This window comes from Mustela nivalis (assembly GCF_964662115.1).
Source record: "Mustela nivalis genome assembly, chromosome: 7".
In the NCBI taxonomy this organism is placed as follows: Eukaryota; Metazoa; Chordata; class Mammalia; order Carnivora; family Mustelidae; genus Mustela; species Mustela nivalis.
In genome coordinates this window covers 122,483,646-122,500,713 of record NC_139026.1, presented here as the reverse complement: position 1 = coordinate 122,500,713, position 17,068 = coordinate 122,483,646, and the positions used below count along the sequence as shown (strand labels likewise).

Below are 17,068 nucleotides of genomic sequence, written 5' to 3'. Positions count from 1 at the left end.
GGCTCAAGGAAACTGCTTTACGGAATAATTGGACATAAAATGTACATGAGGAAAGCCTGTGCAAACAGCATGTATGGAGCCCTGTTCCACCAAAAAGCCTTTTCAAACTAATTTCAAATGTAAAATAAATTAGAAAAAATAAACTTCAATAGGAAAACCAGATAGCACAATTAGTTACTTCCCTTATGCATTTTTGAGCGCATGCCAATGAGTCAATCAGGAAACAATTCATCGCCCATTTTATCTGTGTTCCTCTTGTTCATTCATTCATTCACAAATACCCAATCATCCGTTCCGTGTAATGGGACTAGATGGGGAACAAAGACAGCGCCGGGATGAGTTAGGACGGATCCTTTGGTCTGTGTGGATCCACCTGGAAGAGGTGGGAGCAAAGGTCAGCGGCAAAATGAAGAGCTGGAAGGGGACTATGGGGCATCTGGGCAGAATGAGGAACAGCTGGTTTCACAGTGGGTGGAACGGGGATTTACCCTGGGAGAGTGTTTTCTTTGCCTGGAGACTAACCTCAAAGGACTATAGGAGGTACTCAAAGTGCACACCAAAGCGAATAGAAAGAATCCTCTTTTACTTGTGAACACACAAATAAATGGAAAGATACTTTGTGCTCATGGTTGAGAAGAATGAAAAATATTGTTAAAATGTCCACACTACCCAAAGTAATCTACTGATTCAGTGCAGTACTTATCAAAATTCCAATGGCATATTTCACAGAGTAGAAGAAATAATTCTAAAATTTGTATGGAATCACAAAAGATCCCCCAAACCACCAGAGCAATCTTAAGGATAAAAAAGAAAGGTATCACCCTCCCTGATTTCAAACTATATTGCAAAGCTATAGTCAAAGAGTATGTTACTCGTACTAACACAAATACACAGATGAATGGAACAGATTGAGACCCTGAAAAGACCCACACATATATGAACAATTCTTCTATGACAAAAGAACCAAGAACATAGAATGGAAAAAAGATCGTTTCTTCAACAACTGGTGCTGGGAAAACTGGAGAGCCACATGCAAAAGAATGAAACTGGAACACTGTTTTACACCACACACAAAAATTAACTCAAAATGAATCAAGACTTGAATGTAAGACCTGAAACCATAAAATTCCTAGAAGAAGACCAAGGCAATAAACTCCTTGACATGTGCTTTAGTGACATCTTTGTGGTTATGATTCCAAAGGCAAGGGAAACAAAAGCAAAAGTAAACAAATGGGACTCCATCAAACCAAAAAGCTTCTGCCCAGCAAAGAAAACCATCAACCATTAACAAGAAAAGGCAACCTACCAAATGGAAGACGACATTTGCAAACCGCATATTTGATAATGGGTTATTATCCAAAATACATAAGGAACGCATACAACTCAACAACAAAAAGACAAATAACCTGATTTAAAAAAAAAGTGTAGGAAACCTAATAGACATTTCTCCAAAGGAGACAGATGGCCAAAGGCACTAGAAAAGATGCTCGACATCACTAAGACATCCCCCTGTTCACTTATATACATATATACATATATATCTATTATATAGATATCTGTGTGTGTGTAAGGTCCAGATGTACAGCTTTGTAATTCAACATCCATATACACTACAGTGTGATCACCATTACAAATCTCGTTACCAAGCATCACCATACAGTTGGCTTCCTTCACACCATGCCTGCTTCTCCTCTGGTAACCACTTATCTATTCTCTGTATCTTTGAGAGTAATTTTGTTGGTTTGGGTTTCTTGGGTTTTTATTTTGTTTTATTATTTATTTGTTTTTTCGATTTCAGATAGGAGTGAAATATAGTATTTGTCTTTCTCCAGCGTATTTTACGTAACGTAATACTCGCACATTCCACCCATGTTGTCACAAATGGTAAGATTTCATTCTTTTCTGTGGCCGAGTAATATTCCACGAAGCATCTGCCTTTGGCTCAGGTCATGATCTCAGGGTCCTGGGATCAAGTCCCTACCTCGTACTCCCTGCTCAGTGGGGAGTCTGCTTCTCCCTCTCTTTCTGCCCCTCCTCCAGCTTGTGCTCTCTCACTCTCTCTCTCAATAAATAAATAAAATCTTTTTGAAAAATGAACAGGAAGAAATTGTGAACAACCTAGAAACTGGACACTCAGAAATACAACCTTTCTCTTGGTTATTTTAGGGATTTCTGTCCTTGTTTGGGAGCTGGTAATCCTTTTCTGTGAAGGATCTGGCTCTTTACTATCAAGAGCCAGATAGTAAATATTTTCTCCTTCAGAGGCTATTCTACTCTCTGTGTCCCAAGGACTCAGCTCAGCTGTTACAGCAGGAGGGCAGTCAGGGACAACAGCTAAGTAAAGAGGTGTGGCTAGGATCCAATAAAACTCTATTCACAGAAATCTGCAGATATCTGCCAGATATCTGCCAGAGTTAACCCTGGGGTTCTTCTTTGCCTAGCCCGCACTAGATGACTCTCTGTATTTAGGAACGCAAACAATTGTCATGCACCTTGACAAAAAGCTCTGCCTGGCAGTGTGGGAACAATGCTTCAGAGCACTTCCCTGTTTCTTTGAGATGAACAGGAAGGTGTTGTGAGCCTGGCCCTGCCCCATGCAAGGCACAGTTTGCTTTCTTATGTGATGAGCAACTGTTTGTTTTTTCTTTCTTGATGTGGCCAATTATTAATGTAGATTAACTTTGGGACAGCCTGTGAAGACTTATCCCAAGTCCTCTGGTGTAAATTTAGCCCAGAAGGAGGATGCTCTAAGATGAGGTGGGTGATACACAGCACCCAAGGACACTGCTTAAATATGCACATTGGTATCCACCAGCAATCTTGGTTGCAAAGGACAGAAGCTGACCCTAAGAATGGGAAACAGAAATCAGACCGTGTTAGCAGGCTCTCCAGGACTTAGGGAAATGCTATGTGTCGAGGTGTGCCATGGACAGGAGCACAGCACAGTGGCGATGGTGATGGACGTCCCGCCTCACCTACGTCCACTGCCCCGTCCTCTGGGCCCGAGCTTTGGAGTCCAAGCCCTGGGCACAGAGTGTGAGCCACACGCCATGCCTGGCTGCCACAGAGGTAGAAACAGAGGAGGGGCCTTCCTGGTTCTGTTTGCCACCTGCCCTAAGACCACACTTCATGGTGGGGTGGGATTGCCTCAAAGCAAGATCAGGTAGCAAAAAGAAAGAAGATGGACAAAATGTTTTCATCGGCTACAACAGCCACACCATCTGGGTTTCATAGTCTGCCTGCCGGGGAACAGTAAAACCCGCTGTGAACTTGATGAAGGGAAGGGCTGTGTCTCTGCTTGCTCTCTCAGGCTTGTCCTAGGTGCCTGTCTCAGTCCTCGAGTGATACAGGCTCATCCTTGATCATCTGGGAAACACACCATGGCCCCTGGGAACTCTGGCCTGGTGCAGCATTCTCAGGGCTGGGGTGATGAATCATTATGGGGTCACTTGCAATACTTCAGTAGGTCACACCCCTGGTTTTTTTGTTTTTCTTTCCTTTGAGAAAGAAAGCATAGGGAGGGGAGGGACAAGGAACGAGAATCAAGCAGGTTCCTTTCCCAGTGCAGAGTACAACGCCAGCTGGATCTCACAATCCTGAAACTGTGACCTCAGCTGAAATCAACAGTGAGACGCTCAACCGACTGCACCATCCAGGTGCCCCATAACTTCTATTTTTAAATAAAATTATGAAATAAAATAGAATGAGGGGTTCCTGGGTGGCTCAGTGGGTTAAAGCCTCTGCCTTCTGCTCAGGTCACGATCCCAGGGTCCTGGGATTGAGCCCTACATCAGGCTCTCTGCTGAGAAGAGAGCCTGCTTCCCCTGCTTCTGTCTCTGCCTGCCTCTCTGCCTGCTTGTGATCTCTGTCTGTCAAAAAAAAAAAAAAAAAAAAAAATCTTTAAAATAAAATAGAATGAAAAAATAAAAAACAGAGAAGAAATCAGAGAGCACCACATAAGGTAAGGAAAGCAATGTTTTCTGTTTTATTTTCTTTTAAAGATTTTATTTATTTATTTGTCAAAGAGAGAGACACAGAGCACAAGCAGAGGAGCACCAGGCAGATGGAGAAGCAGACTCCCAGCTGAGCAGGGAGCCAGATGCAGGACTTGTTCCCCAACCCTAGGATCATGACCTGAGAGAAAGGTGGACTCTTCACCGACTGAGACACCCAGGCGTCCCTGTACAGATGCTCTTTACTCACAGTTCCAAAGAAAACCATGGGCTGTGTTCTATTTTCCTGGGTGAAGCTTTTAGGATATGCAATGGGAAATGTCTATCTTAGTCTCAATTCCTTAAACATCAGGGCTGGAGGCATAAGTGGATGTCCCAACTCCTGTTAAAGATTTTATTTATTTATTTGACAGAGAGATCACAAGCAGAGGGAACAGCAGGCAGAGGGAAGAGGGAGAACCAGGCTCTCCACTGAGCAGGGAGCCCCACGAGGAGGACTTGATACCAGGACCTTGGGATCATGACCTGAGCCAAAGGCAGAAGCTTAGCCAACTGAGCCCCCCAGGCACGTGTGGATGTCCCAGCCCTTAGGTAGGCAAGGACGTCAGGCAGGAAAGGGCAGGGAGTGCATGGCAAATGGCCAGTGTGTCACAACAAAGAGCCTGTTCCTTTATCTTAGGGCATTTACACAGAGGCTTCCTGGAGTCACTGCTGTGGGAGGAAGAGTGAGGAGGCAGTTTAGCAATTTAACTGCTGAGTCTTCCCCTTCTATCAGGGTAAGAATACCCTGTGCTTTTGGGTTGTATTTCTGGCCCTCTAAGCACTTCTAAGGAAGTTAACCTCTGAGGTTCCTCTGTGGCCATTCTGTACCATGTATGGGGTGCCTTGGCAGTTGATTATGTTTGAATAATTTCAACTTCTCCTTTAACTAAAAGCAGCAGCAGCTAACACCTGTATTATGCCTTATGCACCGAGCGCTGTTGTAAGCCCTGAACTTGTATTGGTGTTTAAAATATATATATATATATATATATATATATATATATATATATATATATTAAAATATATATTTATTTAAAATTTTATTTATTTATTTATGAGAGAGAACGGAAGGAGGGGCAGAGGAAGGAGAGAGAGAATCTTAAACAGGCTCCATGCCCAGTGCAGAGCCTGATACAGGGCTTGATTTCATGACCTTGTGATCATAACCTGACCGGGCACGATTTGGGCACTTAACTGACTGAGCCACCTAAGTTTCCCATATTGATGCTTTTAATTTTTGCAACAATTCTACAGTCAAAGCACAATCATTATCCCTATTTTACAAATGAGACAACTCAGCACAGAAAGGTTAAGTAACATGCCTAAAGTCACATAGCTAGCAAGTGGTGGGGCCAGAATTGGAACCCCAACAACTGGGCTGCAGAGTCCTTGCCACTTTGTCATTGGAATAATGCATTAAATGATCATTTATATACTTTTAGTGAATGATTTTACTCCATATAATGTTAAGAACCTCAAATTTTTCCAAAATTTCAGCTATTCCACAATTTAACTTGTATTTCTTGAAATGCAACACTGGCAAACAGTAAGAATAATCTTTAATATAGATATTGATCATGTTCATGGTAGTTGGTATTGTAAAGGATTCTATTGAATGCACAGAAACTGTGTCAAGCAATCCATTGATAAATAGTGGGGAATGAATAGTTTATAGAGTCAGAATATATAAGACATAACAGAGAAGGTCTTAAGGATAATGTAGTCCAATCTCCTGATTTCATTCATTCATTCAGTTATCAACACTGTGTGCAGGCATACACTAGACGTCAATCATGTACAGATGATTAGGCATGCTTTCTGACTTCAAGGAACTCACCTCTGGGCTATGAGAGCCCTCAGCTCAAAGGGTGGTGGAGGGGGTTTGTTTCTGGGTTCATACATGTGTCTGCAATTTACTGATTGTTAACCAAGAAAGGAGAATTAAAAACCCCTAATGGTACTTTCCTGTTATATATAAACCGTTCTATATAAACATCTATAATAATTTAATTTCTATAAAGAGAATGTGTTCATATATTACAGTAGTTAAAAATTAATTCTTAAAAGTTCATGCAAATGACTCTTGGTGGTAAAACCGCAATGTGTTTTATTTCACTAGGCTAATAAGCAAGGGGGTTTGAGGATTTGTTTTGTCCTACAGAAAATAGCAGATACTAATACAGAAGCAAGTCATTAAGTCTGAATCTGTTTGAGTTGGGCAAGTTCAAACCTTGGTTGCAGAACCAGTTTGAGCACAGGGGGACCTTTATGATGAGGATCCTGGGTCACTCCATGACATGGAGAGAGAGCACAGGGACACAGTGCTTCAGGGAATCCAAGTCTCCCCTTCTCCCACAGCTGCTTCAACCTCTCTCCCCACAAACCAGCTTCTCCTGGGTCCCAGCTGATGCTAGAAATGGGCTTTCCCCACAGTGCTGAGTTTATGTCTCTCCTGTCCAACAGAGTAGTCAGACACTGAAAATCTCTGTTTAAATTTCGGATTCCTTGCAATCCCTATCAGGGAATCATGTAAAGATGATTAGGACATGCTAACAACAGCATTTTTCAACAAATTTAAACCATCCTAAAATTTATATGGAATCACCAAAGACCTCAAGTAGCCAAAACAATTTTGAAAAAGAAAAACAAAACTGGAGGTATCACAATTTCAGACTTCAAGTTATATTAAAAAGCTGTAGTCAAAACAGTATAGTACTGGCACAAAAAAAGACACAGATCAATGGGACAGAATAAAACCCCCAGAAATAAAGCCATAATTATATTGTCAATTAATTTTGGATAAGGCACAAAGGATATCTAATGGGAAAAATTTTCTTCAACAAATGGTGCTGTGAAAACTGAGCAGCTATATGCAAAAGAATAAAACTGGAACCACTTTCTCACATTTATAAAATTAAATTTGAAATGGATTAAAGACCTAAATGTGAGACAGAAAACCATTAAAATCCTAACAGAGTGCACAGGCAGTAACTTCTCTGACATCAGCCATAGCAACATTTTTCTACATATGTCTCCTGAGGCAAGGGAAATAAATGCAAAAATAAAGTATTGTGACTACATCAAAATAAAAAGCTCCTGCATTGTAAAGGAAACACAACAAAACTAAAAGGCAACATATGGTATGGGAGAATGTATCTGCAAATGACATATCTGATGAAGGCTTAGTATCCTAAATATATGAACAACTTCTGCAACTCAACACCCCAAAACAAATGATCCAACTAAAAAAAATGGACAGAAGAAATGAACAGACATCTCTCCAAAGACATACAGATGGCCAAGAAGACGAATGAAAAGATGCTCGACGGGGTGCCTGGGTGGCTCATGATCCCAGGGTCCTGGGATCGAGCCCCACATTAGGCTCTCTGTTCAGCAGGGAGCCTGTTCCACCCTACCCCCGCCTGCTTCTCTGCCTACTTGTGATCTCTGTCAAATAAATAAAAATAAAATCTCAAAAAAAAAAAAAAGTTGCCCGACACACTTATCTTCAGGGATCTGCAAATCAAAACTACAATGAGACATCACCTCACACCTTTCAGAATGGCTAAAATTTTAAAAATGCATGGAAAAACAAGTATTGGCGAGAATGAAAACTGGTACAGCCACTCTGGAAAACAGTATGGAAGTTTCTCAAAACTTTAAAAATAGAACTACCCTAAGATCCAGCAATCACACTACTGGAGCATTTATCCCCAAATACAAAAACACGAATTCAAAAGGGTTACTGTACCCCTGTTTATAGCAGCATTATTTATAGCAGCCAAATGATGGAAAGAGCCTAAGTGTCCATCAATTGATTAAGGGATAAAGAAGAGGCGATATATATACACAATGGAATATTAACCAACCATAAAAAAGAATGAAATCTTGCCATTTGCAATGACATGCATGGAGCTAGAGAGTATAATGTGAAGCAAAATAAGTCAGTCAGGGAAAGACAAATACCCTATGTTCTCACTCAAATGTGGAATTTAAGAAATGAAACAAATGCTCAAAGGAAAAGAAAGAGAGACAAACCAAGAAACAGATTCTTAACTATAGAAAACAAACTGCTGCTTACTGGGGGGGGGGGGGAGTGGGTGGGTAAAATAGGTGAAGGGGATTGAGTAATGCGCTTGTTGTGATCATCACCAGTGATGTACAGAATAGCTGAATCCCTATATTGTGCACCTGAAACTAACACACTGTATATTAATTCTACTGGAATGAAAATAAAGTAAAATAAAATAAAAAGAACATAAACTAAAAAGAACATAAACTAAAATAAGATAAAATAAATTCCAGATTCCTAGGAAAGAAGCTCACTGGCTCATTTTAGATCAGGTGCCCTGCCCTGATCCAATGATTTCTTAGCATTATCAGCTTCTCCCTTAAATAATGTTAGTAGTAGCTAGTAGTACCAATGAAGCATGTCAGGGTGTGGGGGATGAAGGTTGAGGAACAAGAGGTATGGGTTAGGTGAAGCAAAGACAGGGAAAAAAGCTGACCAGACGATGTAGCTGTGGCCAGGACAGTCTGTTTACTAGGAAACACATCTCTATTAAAAATGCACTGATCCAGGTGTACCTGGCTTGCTCAGTCGGAAGAGCATTCATTGGGGTTGGGATTTTGAACCCTACATGGGTTTAGAGACTACTAAAAACAAACTAACTTTTAAAAATAAAAAAAAGGAAAGAAAGAAAGAAACTTGCATTAAAAAATAATGGGGGGTGCCTGGGAGTCTCAGTGGGTTAAACCTCTGTCTTTGGCCCATGTCATGATCTTGGAGTCCTGGGATCGAGCTACGCATTGGGCTCTCTGCTCAGCGGGGAGTTTGTTTTCCCCCCTCTCTCTGCCTGCCTCCCTGCCTACTTATTATCTCTCTCAAGTAAATAAAATCTTTAAAAAAAGAATCTTAAAAAAAAATTACGCACTCAGGGTGCCTGGGTAGCTCAGTCAGTTAAGTTTCTGCCTTCAGCTAAGGTCATGATCCTGGGGTCCTGGGATCAAGTCCCACAACACACTCCCTGGTCAGCGGGGAGCCTGCTTCTCCCTCTGCCTCTGCCCCTCCCTCCACTCATGCTTGCATTTCTGTTCTCTCTCTCATGTTCAAATCAATAATAATATCTTAAAAAAAAAAAGCACCGATCCGGTCTAGCAGCTTCATTTCTGGATGGACATCTAAAAGAATTGAAAACAAAGTCTCCAAGAGATGTCTGTATACCTGTGTCACAGCAGCATTACTTAGAGTAGCAAAAGGCAGAAGCAACTGTACATCAAGAGATGAATGGACAAACCCGATGGGTACACATGGAGTGGAATATTATTCAGCCTTAAAGGGGGGGGGGAAATTCTGAGTCATGTGACTGCATGGATGCACCATAAGGACGTTATGCCAAAGAAAAAATGCCATTCACAAGGAAAAACACTGCATGAGTCCATCTCTATGAGGTAGCTAGAGCAGTCACATTCATAGAGACAGCAGAATGGCCAGGGGCTGGAGGCAGGGAGGATGGGGCGTTAGTGTTTCATAGGGGCAGAGTTTCAGTTTGGGAAACTGGAGAGAGGCCTACATGAATGGGGTGATGGGTGTAGAAAGGGCTAAGTCTAATGGTTGAGGCGCTCACAACCTTAATGGCAATGTAATGGTAACTCCTCCGTTATGTGTATATTTTACCAAAATCTTAAAAAACAAAATAAAGGGGCGCCTGGGTGCTCAGTGGGTTAAGCCGCTGCCTTCGGCTCAGGTCATGATCTCAGGGTCCTGGGATCGAGTCCCACATCGGGCTCTCTGCTCAGCGGGGGGCCTGCTTCCCTTCCTTTCTCTCTGCCTGCCTCTCTGCCTACTTGTGATCTCTCTCTGTCAAATAAATAAATAAAATCTTTAAAAAAAATAAAAAAAATTTAATACCAAAAAAAAAAAAGAAAACACACTCAAATTTAATACAGAAAAAAGAAAACACACTCAAGTTTCCTAAGATACTAGAAAGGAGTATATACCCCACCCTAATAATCTGATGCCAAAGGCTTCTCCCCACTTGGGAAGATTTCAAAAGGGGCCACCCACGAAGTCCAGCCACAGCTGGGTGTGCCTGCCTTCAGGGCCATGTGGTGCCAGTCCGGCCCGAGCAGAGGCAATCCAGTCCATTCTGCACACAGTCCAGCACAGATTTCGGGAGCTTTGTGATTCAGTCCTGCAGGGGTGGCTCACCCTCTGAAGAAACAGTTTTCTCCTCACCAGGTGCCTTGGAGTCTCTCCTCATGGTCTAAAACCTGCATTTCCTGGTCGTGTCCCAGACCAACGACAGCGCCAGAGAAGCCACAACAAAACCAGAACAGTCCTCAGCTTTCCAAAAAAAAAAGAAAACACACTCAAATTTAATACAGAAAAAAGAAAACACACTCAAGTTTCCTTTAGGAATCCTCCTCAGACAGGCCAGAGGTGATATCCCGGCTCCATTATTTACTTGCTATGCTTGTCCCTCCACATCTTAGACCTCAGTTTCTTCATTTACAAGATGGAGCTTCATGGGGTGGGTAGTTAGGGAATGAAGTAAGAGCATTGGTTACATTTTTTTCTGTTCTTGTTGTTTGTTAAGACGTCTACTCAGACTCCACTTTAGCAAAGAAGATCTTAAGAAATGAGGTCCAGGGGCACCTGGGTGGCGCAATGGGTTAAGCCTCTGCCTTCAGCTCAGGTCATGATCTCAGGGTCCTGGGATCGAGCCCCACATTGGGCTCTCTGCTCTGCAGGGAGCCTGCTTCCCCACCCTCTCTCTGCCTGCCTCTCTGCCTACTTGTGATCTCTCTCTCTCTCTGTGTCAAATAAATAAATAAAATCTTTTTAAAAAATGAGGTCCATATTACTACTAAAAACAAAGAAAACCACCCTTAAGTCAGTAATAACCGTGACTAGGATGTTGTTAGAACTGGGCAGGGAAGAGGGATGCCCCAGGCCAGCTTCAGTTAGGGTGACCCACAGGCCCCTATTATTTGTTGGTTCCTCTTTGCTCTGATGGGACCAGAAATCTTCCTCAGAACAAAAACCACAAAAGCAAAAACACCTGAATCATCCAGTGCTTGGGAGACCCTCAGATTGTCTCCATTCATTCCTCATTATTTTCTTTATACACTGGGGTCCTACACATATATATAAAACAGGTGATGATCTGCTTTTATTAAGACATTTTGCCTCATTAAATTCAGGTAACTTGGAAGGGATGTGGGAAATTTGGGCAGGGTGAGTGGAAATGCAATAATTAGAGTATTGGACACTAGGGCTTACAACATGGCAAAGACAGCTTTAGAAGACCTTAGGCTGACCACACTTTTGAGTGATGTGAAAAATTTACATATGTTCCTGCCACACTTCTGACTCAGCGCTCAGAACTGCACTCCAAACAGTCTCACAGTCTCCCCCAGTCACACGAACAAACTCCCTTTCACATGCCCGTACACAGAAGACTTCCCTCACACAAGCCCGCATTCACCCACTTGATGACTCTGGTACTGTCCACACAGACACCTTTTCATGCTACTCCAACACAGAAACCCAGATGCCCACCAGCACGGGCGCCTGTGTTACCTGCACGCTTAAGCCACATCCTGGCGTTCAGGCCTCCTTCCCTCAGGTTTGTCTGAACGCTGTTGCTGCTTCTTCGGCTTTCTGCCAAGGTCTCCACATAAATCCCCTGCAGCAAGTATGTACCTGATGACCATGCCCTATTGGGCACTGTCATGACCCCTGGGAGCAACAGAACTGAGGAAGAGGTGATCTTTGCTCTCAGGGAATTCAGAGTCTACTGGAGAAGGGGGATGGCGGTGGGGGGCAGGCAAGGGGGAACAGTGTAAAAATCGAAATATTTGGGGTGAGGCTGGTCCTGAAACTGAGGTAAAGATAAGGAAAAAGGATGGCGAAGGGCAAGGCGGGAAGTGAGGCCACAAGGAAGAGAAAGTGTCTTTAACCTGGAGAGGTCAGGAAAGGCAGGTGTTGGTGAGACAGGAGTGCTTGAGAATAATCTTGAAAAGTTATAAAGATTTTGCCAGGTGGGGAAGGAGAAGAGGTTGCTCAGCAGAGAGGTTGTGAAGAATGGGAGAATCCGCATGGCACGGCCAGGGTGTGATATGCCAGAGCAAAGAGGGGAATACAGGGTGGGGGTGGGGGGACTGGGAGGTAAAACAGGGCAGATGATGAAAATACTTTTTTGGTTTGCAAAGGAACCTGGGATTTACTCATTGTTCAGTGGTGAGTCACAAAGGGTGCTTTTGGTGGCAAGGAACAAGAAAAGTTGATTCTGGAGGCAACCAGTAACAAAACGGATTAACTCATATAACTGGAAGCCCAGAGTAAGGGCACGATATGCTCAGTGTCATCAAGGTCCAGGTTATTTTCACCTGTTTCCTTCCTATTCTGGCCTCATCATGTTGCTCACGATCACAAAATGGCTGCAGTGGCCTCAGGTACTGCATCCTCACATAGCATCCAGAGGCAGAAAAGAATTACCTCTCTTTTTTGTGTCTCCGTGTGTGTGTGTGTGTGTGTGTGTGTGTGTGTGTGTGTGTGTGTGTGTCTTTTTTTTTACTTACATAATCTCTACACTGTACAATGTGGGGCTTAAACTCACAACTCCAAGATTAAGAGTTGTATGCTCTTCTGACTGAGCCAGCCAAGAGCTTCTCTTTGTGTCTCTTTTTAAAAACTAAGATCCTGTTCCAGAATCTTCACCATTCCAGTGAACTTCCTTTCACTCCTCAAGTTCATATATCCTTTCCCAAATGAATGATTAGCAAGGAGATGGAGTCCAGGGGTCCTGGAAGCCCATGACTGACAGAGGACTGGACAAAATTTTGGCTCTGTTGGCAGAGGTGGAGAGGTGAGGGTGGTGGTGTGATGCAATCAAATTTGCAATGCAGAAAAGTGACGGGGACAGTAGTTTGCAGGATAAGAGAGAGAAATGAGAGTGGAGGCGGGAAAACCAGTTTTAGAGGTGTGAAATGATAGCCTCTATCAGGGCAAATGCATTCAGGGAATAGGGGACTAGAGTGGATGGTATTTAAAGATTTCATTTATTATTTATTTATTTGGCAGACAGAGATCACTAGCAGGCAGAAAGGCAGGCAGAGAGAGAGAGGAGGAAGCAGGTTCCCCACTGAGCAGAGAGCTGGATGCGGGGCTCAATCCCAGAACCCTGGGATCATGACCTGAGCTGAAGGCAGAGGCCCAACCCACTGAGCCATCCGGGCGCCCCAGATGGTATTTAAGACATGTAAGAATTGGAAGTCTGATGGCCGATGATGAGCGAGGAGGAGCTGGGTGACCCCTGGTACCTTAGGGCACTCACACTTTCCTGTGCCAAATTCACCCAAGAGACCTCAGCACAGCTGCTCTGGGCCTCTCCAAAAAAAGCACTCTCCAAACTTGTTGAGATCCCTCAGAGAGTGGGGCCCCATGTTGACGAGACGCATGTGGTTCCTTCTGCCATGAACTCACCTTCCTGTTTGAAATCTTTTAACCCACTGACAGTTCCTTTGCTGCCTCTCGAACTCGTTCTTTTTCCTGCCCCTCATCTGTAAATCTGCATCTGCCTTAGGCTTCTTAGGCCAGAGAATTTCAGAACAGGGTGCCTGGGATCTTGCTTGGTGTGTAGGCCACAGACCATTTTAAGAAGATCAAGACCTAGGTCCCCAATTTCCATACATTCTCTTCCCAAGTCTGTTCTGTCCTAGAATGTGCCTGGATAGAGGTGTGGGTTCTCCTTTCTACATCTAACAAAAGACCTTCCAAAATCTTTCTGAACCTTATTGAGATTTATTGCTCCAGGGAGTAAAACCCTTCAGAATTATCTGCTCTGAGGAACTTCTGGTGAGAATAAAGTCAAAAGAATGTCAGAGGGAAAAGCCGCAGGCAAGGGGATTGATTTCATCACAGAGGCAAACCCAAGGTAAGGCTCCATGCCTTATGTACTTATCTTAGAAGCAGAACTCAGAAGATGGCTGTCCTAGTAGGTATATTCGCAAATTTATTTAATCAAAAAAAAAAAAAAAGTCAGACTTTTGATGACAGGAAGACTGCAGGGGGCTGGTTTGATTTTATAATGGAGCAACACAATATTCTTTGCTCTGGTTTGGTGGGATGTTCCCTGAAGCAATGGACAAAATACACAGCTCCCAGTGTTTTATAAAATTAATGGGAGTTATGCTTGTGATGAAATTTTTGTTGAAATATTTTATTAGCGGGGCGCCTGGGTGGCTCAGTGGGTTGAAGCCTCTGCCTTCCGCTTCAGGTCATGATCTCAGGGTCCTGGGATCGAGTCCCGCATCGGGCTCTCTGCTCAGCAGGGAGCCTGCTTCCTCCTCTCTCTCTCTCTCTCTCTGCCTGCCTCTCTGCCTACTTGTGATCTCTGTCTGTCAAATAAATAAATAAAATCTTTAAAAATATTTTATAAGCAAATAATAATTTAATAATAAATAATTTTAGAAGTCTTGATAAAATCCTTATTCTATTTTCCAGAAACTGGGAGAACAAATGAATTTAATGACAGGTAACAAATCCTTTTCCAACTCCAGTGGTTTCCAATTCTGTGTTTTCATCAAAATTGAAAGAAGGCCTAATAGACCTGTCAGCTGGTAGGTCTTTATAAATAATATTTCATGATAGATCACTAGAGATTTTTGGCTTATAACTCAGAAGACTTTAAAAGAATTGGGTGACAGCTACTGTACTAAAAATCCTTGTCTCATCTATGTATTTACAAGAAAAATACAGTTTCATCAGTTCATCAGTTCCATCAGTTCTTCTATCAATAAAAATGAAAAAAGAGGAAAAATACTGTTGCTGAATCTTGTCCCAACCTAAAAAGAATAATCACCCACACATATATAATCTAATTTGCAAACAATGACACTCATTTCACAAAGAAGTGTTTAATGAAACACCTACAAGTCATCAACTGTTGTTTCTAATTTAGTAAGTAGTAATTATGTTGTTTGATCAGTTATGCACTAATATTAACTATAATGACAACTCAATCCAGAAGAAAAATTCTAACACCAGTGATTATGGTTTCAGAAAAAAACCCCAAACACCAAAAAACACAATACACTGATAGAGAAGTGTGATATGGTGATAAATAAATTACTTACAAGCTTAAAGATACACAGCATTAGGAAAATACTTTGTGAAGAAGTGGAATGGAAAGGCTCTAGGGTCTTGCTACTTGCCATATCAGTCCAACAGATTGCAAATAAGGGTTCAAGGAGGAAGAGGGAAGTATACCGAATTTCCAAGTGTTAAAGAAGACCATGTTCATGCATTTTTTTTTTTTTGAAGAAAATGGGTGATGGTGGCTGTGAAATCACTACTGTATTTGGATTCCCTTCCATATATTTAAAAGAGCAATATGGTAACTCTACTTAAAAATGTGAATGCCTATAATATGCCTAAAGTCACTTGTAATTATTTAAATGTATAAGCAAATTGTAGCTACCACCTTAAAAGGTGTGAGAAGAATCCCAGTTTTTAAAAAACAAATTTTTTTAAAGTAGGCTCTACATCAACACATGGCTCCAGCTCATAGCCCTGAGATCAAGGGTCATGCGCAAGTGACTGAGCCAGCCAGACGTTCCTCAAAAGTTTTTTTTTAGACCTTGATGTTGAAAAAACATGACAGTCAACAACTGCAGAAATCAAAGTGAACCCAAATTTTTATCGACATACACTAAGTGCTGGCCATAAAACAACTCTCCATACATTTCAAAGGACTGAAATCATGTAAAATTGATTTTCTGACCATACATTTTATTGCAAGAGTTATCTGGAAAATCCCTATCTGGAAATTAACAACATACTTCTAAATAACACATGGGTCAAAGGAATCACAGGGGAGTTCAGAAAACATTTAGAAACAAATGACAAAAACACAACATATCAAAATGTGTGATATGTAACTAGAGGGGTACTGACAGAGTACTCTATGACTTTAAATGCTTATATTAGAAAAGAAGAAAGAAGAAAAGAAATAAGCTTATTAGAGTTAAACTTCCCTCTTAAGAAGCTAAAAAACAATAAAACAAAAGAAGTAATAAAGAGTGTAAGTCAATTAAATAGAAAATGGACAAGCAGTGGGGGGGGGGAATCAATGAAAATCAAAGTTGGTTCTTTGAAAAGATTAATAAAATCAATAAAAAGAAAATGTGAGTTTCCGATTTCAAGAATGAAAGAGGGTCATCAATACACAGCACAGAAACAGGAATAGATTAAGAACAGGATATTAGGTGCAGCTTTCCGCCAATAAATCTGGCAGCTGGCGTCAAATAGAAGATCTGAATAGCCATATATCCATAGATCTATCTTAAAGAAAATGAGGCTGTAGTTTAAAACTTCCCATAAAACTCCAGGCTCAGGGGCGCCTGGGTGGCTCAGTGGGTTAAGCCGCTACCTTCGGCTCAGGTCATTATCTCAGGGTCCTCGGATTGAGTCCCACATCGGGCTCTCTGCTCAGCAGGGAGCCTGCTTCCCTCTCTCTCTCTCTGCCTGCCTCTCCATCTACTTGTGATTTCTCTCTGTCAAATAAATAAATAAAATCTTAAAAAAAAAAAAAAAACTCCAGGCTCAGAGAAAATGTTAGTTCTGATATCTTCACTAGTGAATTTTATCAAACATTTGCAGAAGAGATGATATGAGATCTTACACACAGTCTCTGAGAAAGAAGAGGAGGAGAGAATACTCCCAAATTCATTCCAGGAGGCCAGCATTACCTTCACACCAAAACCAGTAAAAGATATTCCAAAGTAACTACAGACCGGTTGCCAGGAACACAGACCTCAAAACTCTAAATAAAATAGGAGAGGTACAATTCAGCAGAAAATAATCAGGATAATCTAGTATCACTAAGTAGGGTTTACTACAGGAATATAAGGTGTGGGTTTCACATTTGAAAGTCAATCAAGGTAATCTATCATATTATCATATCATAAAAGAAAAAAAAATCATAGGATTATCTCAGTAGAGGCAGTAAAAACATTTGACAAAAAAGCCAGTTACAGTAATGAAAAGCCAAGCCAGTGAACAGGCT

At 41.8% G+C, this 17,068-nt stretch overlaps 1 pseudogene across 1 annotated transcript in view; it reads right to left on the bottom strand.

Moving 5' to 3' along the window:
• LOC309869061 (heterogeneous nuclear ribonucleoprotein A1 pseudogene) overlaps positions 1-17,068 on the bottom strand; it is a 361,742-nt pseudogene that overhangs the window by 230,520 nt on the left and 114,154 nt on the right. The window lies entirely within an intron of this gene.